Source organism: Accipiter gentilis, chromosome 1 (genome assembly GCF_929443795.1).
Source record: "Accipiter gentilis chromosome 1, bAccGen1.1, whole genome shotgun sequence".
NCBI lineage: Eukaryota > Metazoa > Chordata > Aves > Accipitriformes > Accipitridae > Astur > Astur gentilis.
In genome coordinates, this window is record NC_064880.1 from 38,793,929 (window position 1) to 38,811,175 (window position 17,247).

Genomic DNA, 17,247 nt, shown 5'->3' on the forward strand with positions numbered 1-17,247 from the left:
AAACGTGTTTCTGAACTGAATTGCTTGTCTTGGCTTGCTGAGATTTCTAAAGTGTCAGAGGAGACTTTTTTCTAAGATAGCTGTGGCGTTTGGTAATCTTGAGAGTTTTTATAGTATATGCGAGTAGGCAGATATCTGTGACAGGTAGAATTTATTAATGTAGTGTGACAGGAGCATTATCTTATTGTTTAATATCATGACATAGAGTCATGGACCTGTCAGTGGTTCTTTGCTGTGGTTCTTAGGAAAGCTAATCAATGCACAGGCTTGTGGAATTTAAAGCTGGTTGAGGCTAAATGCAGAATACTTATTGTTTTATGATAAAGTTTTCTTCTGGAGGAAGCAAGAAAGTTGGTTATGCTGTAAATTTAATTCATATTTATAGCTTTTACTTAACTTTTTTTTTCTTACGATTTCCTATAATACAGTGTTAAAATTTAGGTACAAATCAGAAGTACTGTTTTTTAAAACCTTGTCGTTATTAATAAAATAAGAATTTATGGAGAACTTTTCGAAAAAAGCTTTGCATACTAGCAATCCTAAGTTTCATTTTTTGTCTTTCATCTATATTATCTTTACTGCAGGCTGACTTTTTACATCAGCAAACTAAGTCAAAAGTAATGAATAACATGTAATTTATTTTTGCGACAGATTGTTCAGTGGCTCTGTAACTGAGCATTCTCTGAACCGAAAATGATGTTTTCTTATAAAATGCAACCTGAGAATGGTAATATAGTAATTACCTTCATTGATTCCCCCTCTTGCACGGAACACACAGCCAAAGGTGTTCTGATTTATCAAGAGGTACACACTTGGTCTGGAATAATGAATGTATTGTCTAATAATTTCTTTTTAGATCTTTGCTGTTAACATTATCCTCCCTTTAGATTCCTATTTGGAGAAAAATAAATGAATGATGAAAATGTGACTGATCACTGTAATTAAGGACATCTTATTACTTTTGTAGAGCTTGTTTTCTACGTATGACAAACTAATCTAAATATGTATATTGACTAGTGACTCTACCTAGGTTTATCTAATTGGCAAACAATTAAGTTTGCTGTCCTGCAAGTTTAATTTCTAAAGTTAAGCATATAAAATTCTGAAGTAGAACTGACACAGTGTTAAATTAAAAAAAATAAATATTAAAAATCAGTGAGTTCTATTAAGCCCACTAATTTTTCTGTGGGAGAGAAGAAAAATCTTTTTTTTTTTTTTTTTTTTTTTAAAGAATAAATGCTGCATTTGCTATTTTAATACTCTGGTATTTTGTAGTGCTAAGGAAGAGGTCAAAACAGATCATGCATGCTATAGTTGCATATATCTTGCAAAATAACATCGTAAACATATAATTGGGCAGTGGGAACATGTTCAGAATGCAGTGCGTTAGCAGTGATTCTCACTTCTGGATCTTAGCACGAGATCTTGATTTAGTAATATGGTAGTAATGACAAATGCAGCTTATGGCTCTCTGTTAACCTAATTTCTTAGACTAAACATCCTTGTTTACAGGTTTTTCTGAGATGTTTTAATATGTTCACCTTAAGTCTATTTTTTGAGAAGCTGCAGAAGGTTTGGTGACAAGAAGTGGAGGAAAGATGTGGTTCTGTGTTAGGCTGTTGCACTGATTTCAATCTGTGGGAACCACTGCTCTGGAGACACTTGACCCACAAATACACATATGGCATAGTTTAGAGCCCAGCTTAATGAGGTCATTTGAAGTTGGACTTACTTGAGCAAGGCCAAAGCAGGAGTATCTGCAGTGTGCTTTAAAAACTGAGAGTCGGGAATGGGTAATGTAGGGAGGCCTGTAAAGACGTGACTTTCCTGTTCATTTGCGAAGTCTTTTCCTTATGTTTACTTCTATATCCCAAGTTATTGCATACTTTTGAAGTTATACCAGCAAACTGTAATTTAGTTTTTCATGTGAGAGGAAAATAATTTTCTTTATGCGAAATATATTTTTTTTTCACTGTAGCTTTGTTTTCAGCCACTTTTTCTTTGAGTCCTTCACTATTTTTTCCTCACTTGCTTCTCTTTCTGTATTTCCGTTCAATCATTCGCTCACTTCTGTGGATTATCTGCAGTAGTAAAAGATGATGCTTTTGTGTTCCTGAGATGTTTTGTGCTAAGTACACTAACAGTCTTGACAACAGCAATGTAATAAAATTCAAATATTTCAGATGTTTATGTTGCAAAGACTGTACTTTTGAAGCTCAGGTATGATAACACTGATAAACAGTTGTCACTTGGATAAACAAAGGAGTGATAGATGTCTAAGAAGGGAAGGGAATTCGTGAGGTCAGTCCCTACTGTGAGGCAGAAGCAAATATACTGAAATCGTGTCTGAAGACATTTGTCTGATCTTTTCTTAAAAAAACTCAAAAGAAGGGAATACCACACCTCTTCACTGGTCTATTTATAGCTAGTACATAACTATCATTATAGTTAGGAGGCTTTTCTTAAATATTTAACTTAAGTCTGTCTTTGTGCTAGTTAAGCCAGTTAGTTCTTGTCCAACTATTATTACTCATGCAGGATAATGATTTCTGTACTCTTTGCACCAACTGTTTGCATACGTGAAGACTGTTCCTCTGTCTCCTTTTATTTCAGACTTCTCTTTACTAAACTGTGCAAACAGCCCTTTTCTTCACAGGTCATGTTTTCTCAAGATTTTTGTTACTGTTGTTAACTCTCACTGGACTCTGTGTGATTTGTCTGTATCTTTTTCAAAGTTGCCCAGACAAAGTCTTACAGCAACAGGGTAATTAACTTACTGTATATGCTGCAGCAGAAGTAATGTGACAGCCTTATTAAAATGTCATTCTAGGGTGTGGGTGCACAAATATGGTTGTGGGGTTTGTTTGGTTTGGTTTGGGTTTGGGGTTTTCTTCCAACACCATCAGGTTCTTGGCTCCTGCATTTGTTAACATGGGAGCTTGGATTAGTATTTGTTACACCACGTATCTCTTTCTTCATATATATGATTTGAGTTACCTTTTCAAAGAATAGAACCTTACACTGTATTGAATTCAATCTTTGTTGCAGGTTAGTTTTCTTACATTAAGCATTTCTAGACTCAGCAGGATCACTGGTCAGTACGTTATTCTACAGGGAAGTATGCAGTTTCTGCTCTTGGACATCTATTTCCCAGCACTTACAATCCCTGTGGCTTTTGAACGTAAGCCTGCTCTACAACAGGAAACTTGATTGAGAACAAGTTCTCCTAGGGTTAGATGCAGAATCTATTGGCAAAATGTGTCTTTACCTGTCTATTTTATACATGTGCTGTCTTTGAAGTAAGTCATATTGCTAAGATAACTTCTGTCAGTGTAACTGTACCTGAACAAGGCTTTTGCCATTTTGAGATGTCATACAGTCCAATGACGTAGTAGAAGAAATTTTTATCCTATAGCCGTGCTTTATTGGAAGAATTGCAGAGCCATCTACAAAACAGATGTGTTCAACATGTTCTCTGGCTTTACTCCATTTTATCTGACTTATGTGAATGATTTTATCCATAATTTTTGAGACTAGATCACAGATGGGACAAATTGTGCGATTCTTTCAGCAGTGCTGCCTTTACAAAAGAGATACCAATAATAATTATTAAAGAAGGCCTTTAGTTTCTTGCAGGAAGAAGTATTCAAGTAGTAGTCAGTGTTGATTACCTCTTACCTATCCTCAAAATTATTTTAAAATAATTTAGACAAGAGAGTTCTGTAAATGCCAACAGTTTGAATGCCGTGTTACCAAAATGGTAGTGATAGGAACTGTAGTCTCACCTTTGAACAAAGATTTGAAAACTGGAAAACATCTGTATCAAACTGTTGTTTGAATTAAAAAAAATAATAATAGACACAAGCAATAAATAAACTTCTAAAGAAAATGTAAAGAAAATCAGATGTTCTATTGAAGAACATGAGAATTGTCACCCTAAATATTTTTTTTTTTTTTAAATCTAACTGCTGAAAACTGATTGGTAAAGCTCAACCTGCATTTAATTGTTTTGTCACACTAGCTATGTGTATTTTTAGCAGTACTACAATTATTGTTAAGTTCAGCATAAGACTTTTTTTTTTTTTTTTTTAATAAAAGTCAATTGGAATGGCAAACCCCCAAACCTTCAAGCACTGTTTTGTCTTTTCCATAATGGTTTGATGATAACTGAATGGGTATAAAGTAGTAGTTAGAAAAGCATTTCTCGTAAGTGTAGTAACTTCAGGCAGGGATGAAGTAGATAGTGTAATGAATAACTTTTTAAGCTGCTGCAGCAAGCTCCCTTAGAGAATATCTATGAAGGCTCTGTGTCTGTGATATTGGCACTATCATGAATACCAAATGAGACTTTCAAATGAAAATCTAAACGTTGTTGGTGAAGTGGCTGACAGGTTTTAGGTAAAATCTTAATCTGTAATGAAATCAGACAAAAGATAATCCAGTATTCTTCCTCCAATGGTGAGCATGAATGAATACTTATGGAAGAGTGAGAACAGGGCAAGCGTATATAATACTTAGCTTGAATATTCTTTCAATTCCTAGCTATTTTCAGTAAAGGTTTGTTCTAAATCTGATGTGAGTTTTGTGTAGCTAGTAACCTTTGGATTTTTTATCCTCAAACTTGGCCAGTCCTTTTTTTGCATGCAGCTAAGTATCTGGCGTACAAATATCCTTTGGTAAGGAATTCTACAGGTATCTTATTTGTCATGTTAAAATCTACCACTTTTTTTTTTTTTTTTAAACTTGTACTGGATTCCTTTGGTGCCACATTTCTTTCAGAAGAGAGTGAACAATCCATCTGTCCTGGTTTGGGCTGGGATAGAGTTCATTTTCTTTCTAGTAGCTGGTATAGTGTTATGTTTTGGATTTAGTATGAGAAAAATGTTGATAATGCTGATGTTTTCAGTTGTTGCTAAGTAGTGTTTAGACTAAGTCAAGGGTTTTTCAGCTTCTCATGCCCAGCCAGCGAGAAGGCTGGAGGGGCACAAGAAGTTGGGAGGGGACACAGCCAAGACGGCTGACCCAAACCAGCCAAAGAAATGTTCCATACCATGTGGTGTCATGCCTAGTATACAAACTGGGGGCAGTTGGCCTGGGGCAGGGGGGATCACCGCTCGGGAACTAACTGGGTATTGGTCAGCAAGTGGTGAGCAATTGCATTGTGCATCACTTGTTTTGTATATTCCAATCCTTTTATTATTGTTATTGTTATCATTATTATTTTCTTTCTTTCTGTCCTATATAGCTGTCTTTATCTCAACCCATGAGTTTTACTTTTTTCCCTGATTCTCTCTGGCATCCCCACTGGCGGGGGGGGGAAGTGAGTGAGCTGCTGCATTGCTGGCTGGGGTTAAACCACGACAGAATCTCTGAATATAACAATCCATCTCTCTGTTCCTCATATAATTTTGTAGCCCTTTATCTTTTTCTCCCTCCACCCGAGTATTTCTGAAACCAGAGTCCTAACTTGCCTATTTGTTTTCCCCTGTAGCACCCATTCTACGCCTCTGATTGTACCTTTTGCTCTTCTCTGAAACTACTGCGTTCTGCTACATCCTCTTCTGGAGCTGAAGGCCCCAGGACTGCTAGTGATAATTCAAGATGGGCAGACAGTGATATGTTTTGGACTGATTTTTTTCATAATAAGTCCTAACATTGGCTTTCATTTCTGAATGCTGGCAATATTCAGGACAAAGCCCATTGGTTTATGTGCAAAGTTAGAACTGCTTCTCTCCCTCCTCCACTCTGCCCCCCAACTTCCATCACTTCCATTCATCTGTGCTGGCTATCATATACTTTATTGCTTAGTCCCCTAGTCTGATAAAGACCACCTCCTCTACTGTAGTCAGCCCTTTCCTTGCTCTCCCAAATAATGTAATACTGATAGGCACAGTAGTGTCAGAAAACTTTTTACCTTGCTTCTGTTTCCTGGGTAATTTAGAATACACTGAACAACACAGACACTTGTGGAGCTCCACTGGTATCCTCCTTCCTTGTGAGAACACCAACTGTGTTTGTCCTGTGTTTTCTATATTTTAACCAATTTATTCATGCAAGGGTCTGTCTTCTTTCTGTTGATGTGACTGCAGGCAAGGCTTTGGTGAGACTTTTCCAGCACAGGAAATCCAAGTAGACCATGACAGTGATGAGTTCAGCTCTTTATACACATGTTCAGAGTGCACAAAGAGATTTAAAAGTGAGGATCTCTTTTTGGAACAGCCACATCTACTCTTTCCTGCTCTATCATAATTATCCATATGTTCATTATTTCTAGTTTATTTGTTATAGGTCACACTTAACTGTTTGTAGTTCCCTGGAATCCCTGCATTACACGTGCCGTCTTTTAAAAAGATCCAAATCTGTGCAGTGGCCAAGAGGGTGGTTCCAGCATGAGTTCTTGCTCCTTTCTTTGTGTTGGTATTGGTGCTGTAGAAGTGTGAGATCAGTTAGACAGGCTGATGGTTAATTAAAACGCAAACTAAATATTTTCAGCTGGATCATCTGTTTGCTCTGCATCTCCTGCTTGTCATTGAGGTTCAGCTGGAAAGCAGCAGTTGCTGTAGACAAGCAGGACTACTCCCTTGACAGAAATGCAACCTTAGCAGTGGAACTGTAGTCTTAAAGATGATGATTAGGTGTGAGCATGTACATAGTAATCCTTCCTCTGGAACTTTTGAGTCTGTAGTTAATTTACCTTATTAGCGGTATTTATGAGGGTTCTTACATTTTTATCACTTGAGGGAAAAGTATGATTATGTAGCATTATAGATGTCATTGTAATGATTTGATACCCACTTCTAAGGGGTGTGCTATGGGAGGTGCAAGAAGGAAACCTTATGAAGGTATGTTGTCTTTGTGTCTTTGCGTTTGATTCTTGGATGTTTTGACAAAGCTAGATTTTTATTGTTACATTTTGGTTTAAATGTTATTATGAGAGATTAAGTTGAATTACATTTTTTTCTGGTTTGCAGAAGGCTAAAGATTGTTGCCAAAGCACAAAGTGAAAAAGAGTTTGTGTATTTGATAGCTTAGCAATGTCTTAATGTGTTGGCCTTTGTGGGTCATCCAGTTCAAAAATAGTGCCTACTGAATATGGATAAAAACTTACAAGTTTGTCCATTTAGACCTGCTGGCTACAGAAATTATGCACAAGCATATTACGCATGTAGTAAAAAAAACTTTGGATTTTGCATGGTTTGTGTTACCTATGCATGCACACGAGGTTTTCTCAGTTTCTGTTACTGTATATTAAGTACACACTTGTCCGTCTTCTCAGTGGTATTATTGAGCCCTCTGTACAGTTCCAAGCATGAGAGGTCTGAGTCTACCTATACCTGTGGCTCCTTGGTTAAATTTATTGCTCTTCGTGGTTGTCATTGTTGAATGTTTTAATCTTGAATTGGAGATTGATTCAGGAGTGCCTTTTCTATGCTGTGTTGGAAATGAGTATGGCTCATGAATGTCTTACACTAACATGGAATATTTAAGTAGGATATTATGAGACTCTTCTGCATTTTATGTTATTATTGAGGATGGAAATAATGGAAGAAATGTCTGACTGAATGTAGAGAATTAATTAGAGTTATGATGGGGAAAGTGCACATGGCGTATTGAACTAGGAAGACTGGAGTGTGAGCCAGGAAAGACATTTTAGATGGAAGCTCCAGGTGATGGTGTGTTAATGGGGTGGGAAAACTTGGTGGCAAGGTAGCGGAAGAAGATGAGAAAAATTGTAGTTATATTACCATACTCTGGATTTCATCATTGTATTGCTGCTTTATGTAGTGTGCAGGAAGAACTGTGCTTTGAGGAATGACTGCGCTTTGAGGAATGAGTAAGCCAGTATGCAACAAAGGCTGTTCACTGAGGAGGATTCCTCCTTGATTTGTTGCAAAATCTAGAAGATGTATAGCAAATGAGACTGAGATGCCTTCACAGTGAAGACACAAAAATGTCCCTAGAGAATTAGATTCTGTCCTTGCTGGTGTCACAGATACCAGACAGATCATGTTAATCAGAAAGGTTCCTATGTGGTGTTGTGTTAAGTTTTTTTGGTACTTGATTTGAAATAATAGTAGTGTGATTTGCAGCCATAATTAAAACTCACATCTGCTGCAGCAGTGAAATCAGTGAGTTTTGCTCTGAATGGAAGATGCTGTCAAGTGTGATGGTTGTATTGAAAAAACCCCACAAAGTTTCTCAGATTTAGCACCTGAAGATAGATATTAAAACTAGCTGTAGAAGTGGAGAGTGGTTTTATTTTTCTAGTTTATTTCCCAAAATAGTCATCTTTCAACCCATCATGGTCAAAAAACTGGAAGATGAACTGAAATGGATAGAACTAGTTACTGGAGTTTAAGGATGTGCTTTCTTCTGTATGTTCTCAAAAGCAAAATCTGACTGATGATTTGTATGTGTTTGTTCTCATACGTTAATTGAAATGCTCTACTTGTTTGCAATACTCAGTTTCTGCTGGAAGCCTGCTTTTTTTCTCATGTACTTTATTTTTGCTTAAAGAATAATGTTCATAGATTATAAGTGGTTTGTGAGAGGTTTACTTTTGATAGTGAATGGTTATTCTGAAAATTAATTTATTTGTCACTGGTTGTAGCACAGTCTTCCATTCTTAACAGTTGTGAAGATTACCGGAATTGCTAATACCAGTAGAGCTGGTAAGATTAAGCTTGTTTACTGTGTTCAATTAATTCTTTGGCTTAACTGGTGTTCTTGAATTATGTCACAAGGAAGAGAGATATACTGCATTATTTTAAGGTATATGCTGTGAACTGTCTGTGATACAAAAAAAGTTTTCCTCCTGTAGGATCTTGGTTAAGGGGACATGCAGTTACATTTGTAGTAGGGAATGGTTTTCATTTTAACACCTTTAGCCCTTCTTCACAAATACTTTGACTTGCTAGTCATAAGTTTGGAGTAAAACTAATGTTTATGCCACTCATGACAGCTTCAGCAGAAGGCCTCCAAATGACAGCAGCAGGTGCTGAGCTGAGAGCACCACTGTGATTTTTGGAAGGAGAAACAGAAGCACCTAAATCTGATTATGACACTCTCTGTAGTGCATGTTTCATGGGATTGTATGGATTAAAATTTCATGCAACGGTTTTCTTTGAGAAGCCTTTTATGGGGCTACTCAGTTCACATAAGATAGTAAATAAGGAAAAAGTTACAAACATCAAAGAGGTGGTTTACTCTGTGTATTTGTGAGCACTCTAATGTTATCTTAATATACTGAGTAAGCCTTAAACATTTTTATGATGTGAATAGCATTAATCAGTTTGTGTAGTGTTTGGCTTAGTTAATGGTAAGGAATTTGTTGTTCTTAGTGTTGTGATGCTCTGATACTTTCCATCACAGTGGTGGTGATAAATTTCCAAGATGCCAGAGAGATTTTGGAGGCCGTGATGCAATTATTTGTAGCCCGGTGAACTGTGTCTATTACTTTTTAACATACTTTTGTGAGAAAATCTGGTCTCACATAAGAGTAGAGGAGTATGAGTGGTCGATTTCTAGCCAGTATGTACTGTTGCAAATTTGGCAACACTAAAATATTTTGCAAGGTTTCATTGTGGCATCTGTCCGCAAGTTTCAGCTGTTGTGACCCTTCCTCAATTTAAAATGCATATGTTTATTTCATAATAGTTGCCTTTTTTTTCCCTTAGAATCATGAACAGGTCTCAAGAAAGCATCATGACTTTCAAGGCAGCTTTGCTTGATTTATCAGCAAAGTCATTCTTCAGTTGGGTCGAGAAATGAGCTGTCAGAGTGCTTTGGCTGCTGCTGAGGCAATAACAGATACAGGAAATGGAGAGGTTCTGTAAAACTTGAATTAGGTGAAGAAAGATCTTGTTGAGGAAAGTAGATGCTTTTCTGTTTGAGGCCAATCACAGTCTTATCTTTTTTGTGTACATGGAGTGGGCTTATGAAGGGTTAGCCAATAGAGACTCTTGATACCATTTGGAAAGAAGAGGTTCATTCAAAGCAGGAAACTTGCATTTAAGTGCCTTGAAACTCTAAATATGCTTATCTCTCCCTATCAACTGTAAAGGAAGTGTAGGGAGATTAGTTTTACTAGACTACAGTTACTCTTTGTGAATATTGCTGTAAGTGTTAAGATATTTATCTCAAAAGCATAATTTTGCTATAAACTAATCTTGAACTAAATTATCTGCAACTTTGCATTTTTATGAGAACAATCCTTAAAAACTGTGCCCTTGCATTCTCAAACCCTCCAGCACATTTAAACTTATTCAAGTCAAGATAGTTGTTCATCAAGCTAATAAATGTTAGACGAAAGTGTCAAATTACGGTTTATAGAACAGCAGGAACTAAAGATTTAATCTGAGTAGGATGAAGTTTTACTTCTGTCACTGGGCACGTTGGATCCTTCGGTTCATTCTGAAATCTGCTTCTCAAAGTACTTTGAGAGACGAGCTGCATTTATAGTCCTAGAACTGACAGCACTGCTTTTCGAGATTTTATCCTCCTTGTTACTGGGAGGGCACCATCCATAATTAGAAGTTGTATTTTATGCAAGTCTGGTATGTTTTATGTGTTTTGGTTTTGTTGTGTTGTTTTGTTGGGTTTTTTTGTTTGTTTGTTTTTAATTGAGCTCTGGAAGGAGTACAGCTAGTAACCATTCTTTTCAGAAAATAAACTAATACCAAATCCTGTCTGTAGCTGTACAGATGAGGTAAGTCTGTGTGGTCTTGTGTGCTAAATTAGACATAAATTCACTTTTTGCTTCCCAGGAAGATTTTAGCAGTCTTTAGTTTAAGAAATTTCAAGTCTGCATATCTGATACATCTGTAGCAGCAGTAAAGGTACTGATGGTTCAGCTATCCCACACTTGCTGTCTGCAGTCTTTCTGATATTCTGCACTGAACAGTGTATCTGTAGGTTGTCTACAGAAGCAAAATGGCTTCTGCATACACTGCATTTTTATACACACAAGATTGCATTATCCCTCTTTAATTTTGTGTTGCACTTATGTTTGATAATTATACATTGTTTTAATAATTCTTCTGAATTGCCTCTTGCTAAAGACTGTCTAATCTTGCAGCTGCAACTTTTTGCTAATTTCCTAAATTATTTTCTTTATGTTAAAATGCATTCAATGCAAAAACATTTTATTGAATAAACATAATAAACCACAATATTTAGACTTACATGAAATACAGCTTCTAATTATGGGCGGTACCCTCCTGGTTGCAGGGAAGATAAAGGTTCAAAAAGCAGTCCTGTCAGTTTTAGCGCCATAAATGCAGCTCATCTCTTTAAAAAAATTATTAAACACAATAAAAATTAATATTGAATGGGGGCAAAAATCACAATAAATTATTTCATGTATTTAAAATATTTAACTGTATTTAAATACATTTTGCTGGACTATGACTGTTTTTAAGTGATTCAGGTCATTTGCTTAAGCCATAACTTGTATATCTCATTGTGCCTACCTGATCATTGCTGGTCTGTAGGGGGTTGCACTAGGAATCATGTTCATTGACGTTTTCTGCTAAATAGGAATATGGATTTCAAAATATTTTATTTTAATCCATCAACTGACCTTCCTGTTAGTTAATTGAGACTTTAAAGCAAACAATTCAAATGTCATGTGATGTTTAACCAAATATGTTGGAAAAACCTAAGTAGGGTAATTGCTGTAGTTAGTTCTGTTAACTAATCTGTAATCATTTCAAAAAGCAATATTTTGCTTGGCAGTACTAATAATCCTTGAAATCAAGGCACTTACTGTGTTTTTACTTTTAATTCCATGAAACCAGAAACCAAGCTAATTATTACGTTATTTTACTCTCAATTGATATGGAGGTAAATAATCAGCAGCTCTTTGACCTTTTCCTTTATCCTTCTCATTTATTTATACAATATTTACAATCCACTAGAATCTTCTTGTTTTCCACATATTTCCAAATATTTGCAAGAATGGTCCAGAAAACTGAACCACTAATTTTATGAAGAGCCTTAGTTAGACTCTTCTAAGTCCCTGGATCTTTAATTTAAAATGTTTGATCTGAAGTATATTACAAGTAGTGCACTATATCTCTTTGTTGTTGTGGATGGTGAAATTTCTATTCCAGTAACACTGTGCTGTGGTTTGGATACATCCTCTTGATTTTTTTCAAAACCAGAACAAAAAATGGATGCTGGCTATTTCCTGTTTTTTATCACCACTTGCTATTTCACCATCTACATTCAGTAGAACACATGTATCTGAGGGTGGGGTGGTTTTTTTTTTTTTCCTTTTAATGTATTTTTATTTAAAAGTCTGTTAACTTTGAATGCGTTGGGTGCTGCTGTTTTATGAAGCCCATTATGGTGATAGAGGTAGTTGGCTCAGGATTCTATGTGTTTAAGGTTGCTTGGTCTCTACACTAGGTTAAAATAGCTTGGGGTTCTGAATAAACTGGTTTAATTACAAGAGAGTGAGAAATTCAGGGCAAAGTTTAGAACTATACTGACTAAGCTACATACGATCAGAACAAGACTTAAAATATTTTGAAAAATAAACCCAAGTACTTTTGGAGGAAATGAACCAGAAATGCTCTCTCTGCAAAGGAGTATTCGATGCGTTTATGTTCCTTACTCTGTCAGTCATTTTAGTGGTAGCTGGGTTTAGTTCAGTTGTTCAGGATAGTATTGTTGAATGATGATAAAGCAAGCAGTAAGGGGAAAAATAGCGGGGAACACAGTTCCTGTCTGATGCTGTCTGACTCTAGGACAGGTAGTCAGTCCTGAATTACTGCCCTGGTTGTGAGAGATGCTGCTCTAGATTGTGTCTTTCTTCCTTGTTGTGGCAGAGCTTGATTGCCAGTCTTCCCTAGCACAGCAGAACGAAGTGGACCCTCTCAGTGTATCCTGCCCAGTGCAATTAATCTCACCATTTATTGCTATTGGGATAGTGCTTCAGAATAGAAGGGGGCATGTGACAGAGGAAGAACTAAGGAGGAAATTATTACTGCTCTGTGACTCATGCCCTTACTGGTGTGCTGTTGATAGGCAAGATCCCTCCCTGCTGGCTTTCACATCTTAAGATTCCCTGAGGTATGCAAAGAAGGCTGGAATCAAACATTTTAACATCTTTTTTTCCTAAGAAACTTTTATCCATTCATTCTCCTCCAATATCTTTTCATTTTCAAAGTTCCCATAGTACTGTGACAGGAAGAATATTTCTGTTATTTTATTCAGCAGTTAAACTTAATGTCTAATGTTCCAAATTTGACACACAGAATCCTATTTTTGTTTTGCTTTGTTTTCCTTAATTTAACAATGCGTCATTGGCTTTTGATTTGCATTGATTTAATCTTTCTCTTCCTTTCCTACTTCCCTGTGAACACCTTTTCTTATGTATTATTTCAATATGTTAAAGATCTGAGTTTTTCTAAAACTGAGCCTCAAGTCTGATGTGTTATTGTTAGGCTCCAATTATTAACAGACCTTTCTGTCACCTGCTTAAATGTTTTTCTTGTTACTGCTCTTTGCTTCTCTTTTTTCTGTCCTTCATGATTTTGTGTTGCTGCTGCTTTCATACTCTTTGAAAAGAGTGTTTTTTTGTCCAGTGTTCACTTGTGTGTATGTCCATATAAAATCCTCTATGCTTGGTTCTATGGAGTTACCTTTTTTTTAGGTATCTGCTAATGTCTTGTAACAATACTGAATTTGCTTCTATGCTTGCCACACTGTGTAAGTTCCTGTCATTTATGCCAACAGTTGCTTTGAGCTATGAAAAATTCTTCTACAGAAGTTCAGATGTAGGTATTACTGTTTGCTGTCTTGTTCACAGACACTATTTTTATTTGATTTTAAATAAAAAAATTATTTTAGTTAATGGTTAAGTAGGTGTATTTGACTAGGTGATCATTTGAGGTTTTGTCAGCCTTGCTTACTGTGATTTATAAGAGGTTGGTTGAGTGAGACCAAGCATTTGTTTAAAAATAACATTTTTGGGGTAAATCCATTTTGTCTGGCTCATTCTTCTTGCTATGAAATAAATTTTTATAGTCTTACTTTATATTCTGATTATCCATTCTGCAGTCTGAAAAATTACCTGTGAATGCTCACTCATCATGTTTACCTAGCTCTTTGTATCATCTATTATTTTTTTTATAGACAAGTATGTCTCTGAACAGCAATGCTAGCTAATTTTGATTTCTTGTCATTTTGGTTTAATTTGCTTATGCCTAATGTAGTATAATCTCTAATTTAATCTTTACCTGTGGTTGGAATAATTATAGTGCATCTTTCTTCTTTTGAGTTCACACTGTATCATTTTGCTTTGGTGCAAGAATGGGGACCTATATATCCTTGGACTGATTAGTTTTAGTGAAAATTTGTAGGGAATTGATATCCTCGAGATTCCTGCCCCACTATTGGAACAGGTTTGGACTCCAAAGGTGTAAGGCACCTTTCTGTGTAGGAGAAGTGCTACTGTATAAGGCTGAATTCCTTACAAAATCAGGCTAAGATAGATTGCTTGCTTCACCGTATTTTTTGCTTGTTTTTTAACATATGAGGCAGCATGAAAACTGGCTTATGTTCTGAAGTGCTTATATACTACCTTTACTGTTCTTATATGATTAGTTTATGGCTCTTATTGTAGCCATAGCTAATTTTACTCTTTAAAAATTGTGCTTCTGTTATTAAATTTGATACTGTAGAAGCAGTTTTGTTTCTGCACACTGGTGATCTCCATATTCCACAAAACTAAAACACCCTTCTAGCTCACTTAATAAATACTCACTTCATATAGCATCTGTTTGCTTTCTTCTCTACTGCAAGAGGGTAAAGCGCTTTTTTTATTTCTAACCTACAAGTTTTTGAATGTGACCAAGTCAGTCATGAGAGACAATGTAATATGTATGCTGGTGTTTGTGTACTTTTCTCTCTCAGTAACTGAGAGGCAGCTTAACCCTGTTGCTTTTATTATAGGAGAACTGTATGAAGATGGACAATTAGCACAGTGTATTTGAGCAGCTAGATTATTGCCTGCATGACTTATTCACCCTCAGGCTTTATTTCATTTGCCATGAGAATGCTAAAAACAATTTCCAAGAATCACCTGGATGTCTTCATCCTTCAGCAGCTTTCTCTGATTCTGAAAGACTTCCAGGCTTTGTGGAAGGTGGCTGATGGGAAGTGAATCATGAATATGAATCAGCATCTTTCCACCCTTCTTCCAAAATGCTGTTGCTAGAATATTCTTCTTTGTTTGCTACTCCTATCACATCATCACCTTTTTGAAATTCACTCTCTGTCATCCTTTCTTTAATTACATTCAAATTCAAGCTGCTTGTGTTTCTCTGCAAGACCTTGACATAATCTTACTCTACCTTTGCATCTGCTCTTGGGTTTTGCTGCCTTTGCTTCTTCTGAATCTTTCTCTGAGTTCCAGTTTCCTCTGTTTTGCTTCCTTTTTGTCCTGGATTGTCATCTACTCTGTATGTGCAGTTTGCTAATGCTACTTTGTAACCATGGAGTAGGGTATGCTTTTTCCCCCCTTTCTACTGAATATATACTTTGTTTAAAAAATGTTGATTTTTGTCAGCTTGTTTTTACTCTCTCCCCACCACCACCCTGTTGTTATAGTCCATTGTGAAAATGAGCGGTTAAAAATAGAAGTGTTTTCTCATTTCACAAAAGTGAAGTCTTCATAAAGTTTCATCTGGGTCACTTGCTTAACTGAAATTTTAATGTTGCTAGCTTATTTCTGAAGTGACACTAAATGCTAACAAAAAGATTAAGATGTTTAGTTGGTGATTAATTATACTTTATATTTGAACAGAAAGAATTTTGGTTAAAGGGGATGATAAAGTGAGAAGTCCCTAAGTTATTCGGAGAGATTTAAGTTTTCTAGGTTTTTGTTTTGTTTTGTTGGGTTTTTTTCTTCTGAGGAATAAGAAGGAAGTAGAAGGGAAAAGAAATGGATGCTCACTCATTAGCTTATGTTCTTTTAATGAGAGATGCCACAGATTAATACTAAAGAATGAATTCTTGTAGCTGGAGGAACTTGCAGAAGATGTTTCCTAAGGTGATTCTTTTTCTTCAGCTTGCCTGGCCTGTATGAGCCCTGTAGCTCAAATATATTGAGCTTCCAAGTTTGGTTATTTCAGCTAGGTTGAAGAGGAACATCTGGGGTATTTTTGTTTGGAGATATAACTTGTTCTTGTTTTCTTAAAGTGTGGCAGAAGATTTAAAATGCCTCATGGAACTTTGGTATTTCTTTGAAATGCTTACAAAGAAGTGTTACAAAAGTACTTCATCTGAAGTCTTGAAACACATTTTTCTGTTTAATGTATTAAGAGAGCTAATTAAATCAGACATTTTATGAAAATGACACTAGCTCTCATTTTAAGACAGTTGGATCAAATACAGAATTTTAAAAAATGTTTTGTAAGCACTTTAGTGAATAATTCTTTGGAAAATCCCCTAAGACTACTGCGGATACAAAAAGGAAAAAAGCGTAGGAAATAATTGAATATGTGTTCTGTTTTGCTTTTTTGACTCTTAGGGATGGAAAAGATGCAAAGAATCAGACATGGGGAAAAAAGTGTTTTGTGATATTTAAGGCTATTAAGGTAATCCCAGTTCACTAAGAAAACCAGATCTCCTGGCATCTTGTGTAAGAGCAAGGTGCAAAGATTCTGTCCTTATTTTGAGTGATCATCTACTATCACTTGGCAAATAAATGAAAATTCAGCCCCTGTTTTTCTCTCTGAAGATTAGTACAAATCCCTTTCTTTTGTATCTTCATGGTTTTCCTTTTCTGTTATGGAGCAACAGAAGCTTTTTCTTTTTTAATTTTTTTTATACAGATTTTTCTGTTTCCCACTGTGGTGGTATGAAGAGGCCGGAGACCATGTTAGTAGTAAACGTCAGGGTTGTGTCTTAAGACTGTGGCCAGCCCAGGTCAGATATGCTTCTTGCACTCTTGCAGGCTTTAATACTTTACAAAGCATTAGATGGGAGTTTCTTTCCCACAACACTTGGAAGCTGCTTCAGGTAATGTTTTGAGGCTGTCCATAGACATGGGAATATGTAACTGGATACACTTGAATCGTATTTTCAGCTTTATTTTGGTTTTAACGTGCTCTCTTGGGTGCTCTCTCAACTGAACTGATTTCTGATTGCAGAGTTGGACCTCTGGATCTTCTTTAAAAGCCTGATCTTTTCTTGGTTATTATGGAGCTTGAAATAGACAATAGTAGATGAGTCATC

The 17,247-nt window shown here is 36.1% G+C and overlaps 1 protein-coding gene across 3 annotated transcripts in view; it reads left to right on the forward strand.

Moving 5' to 3' along the window:
• The window catches only part of MAP3K2 (mitogen-activated protein kinase kinase kinase 2), a 51,001-nt gene that overhangs the window by 1,758 nt on the left and 31,996 nt on the right, over positions 1-17,247 (forward strand). The window lies entirely within an intron of this gene.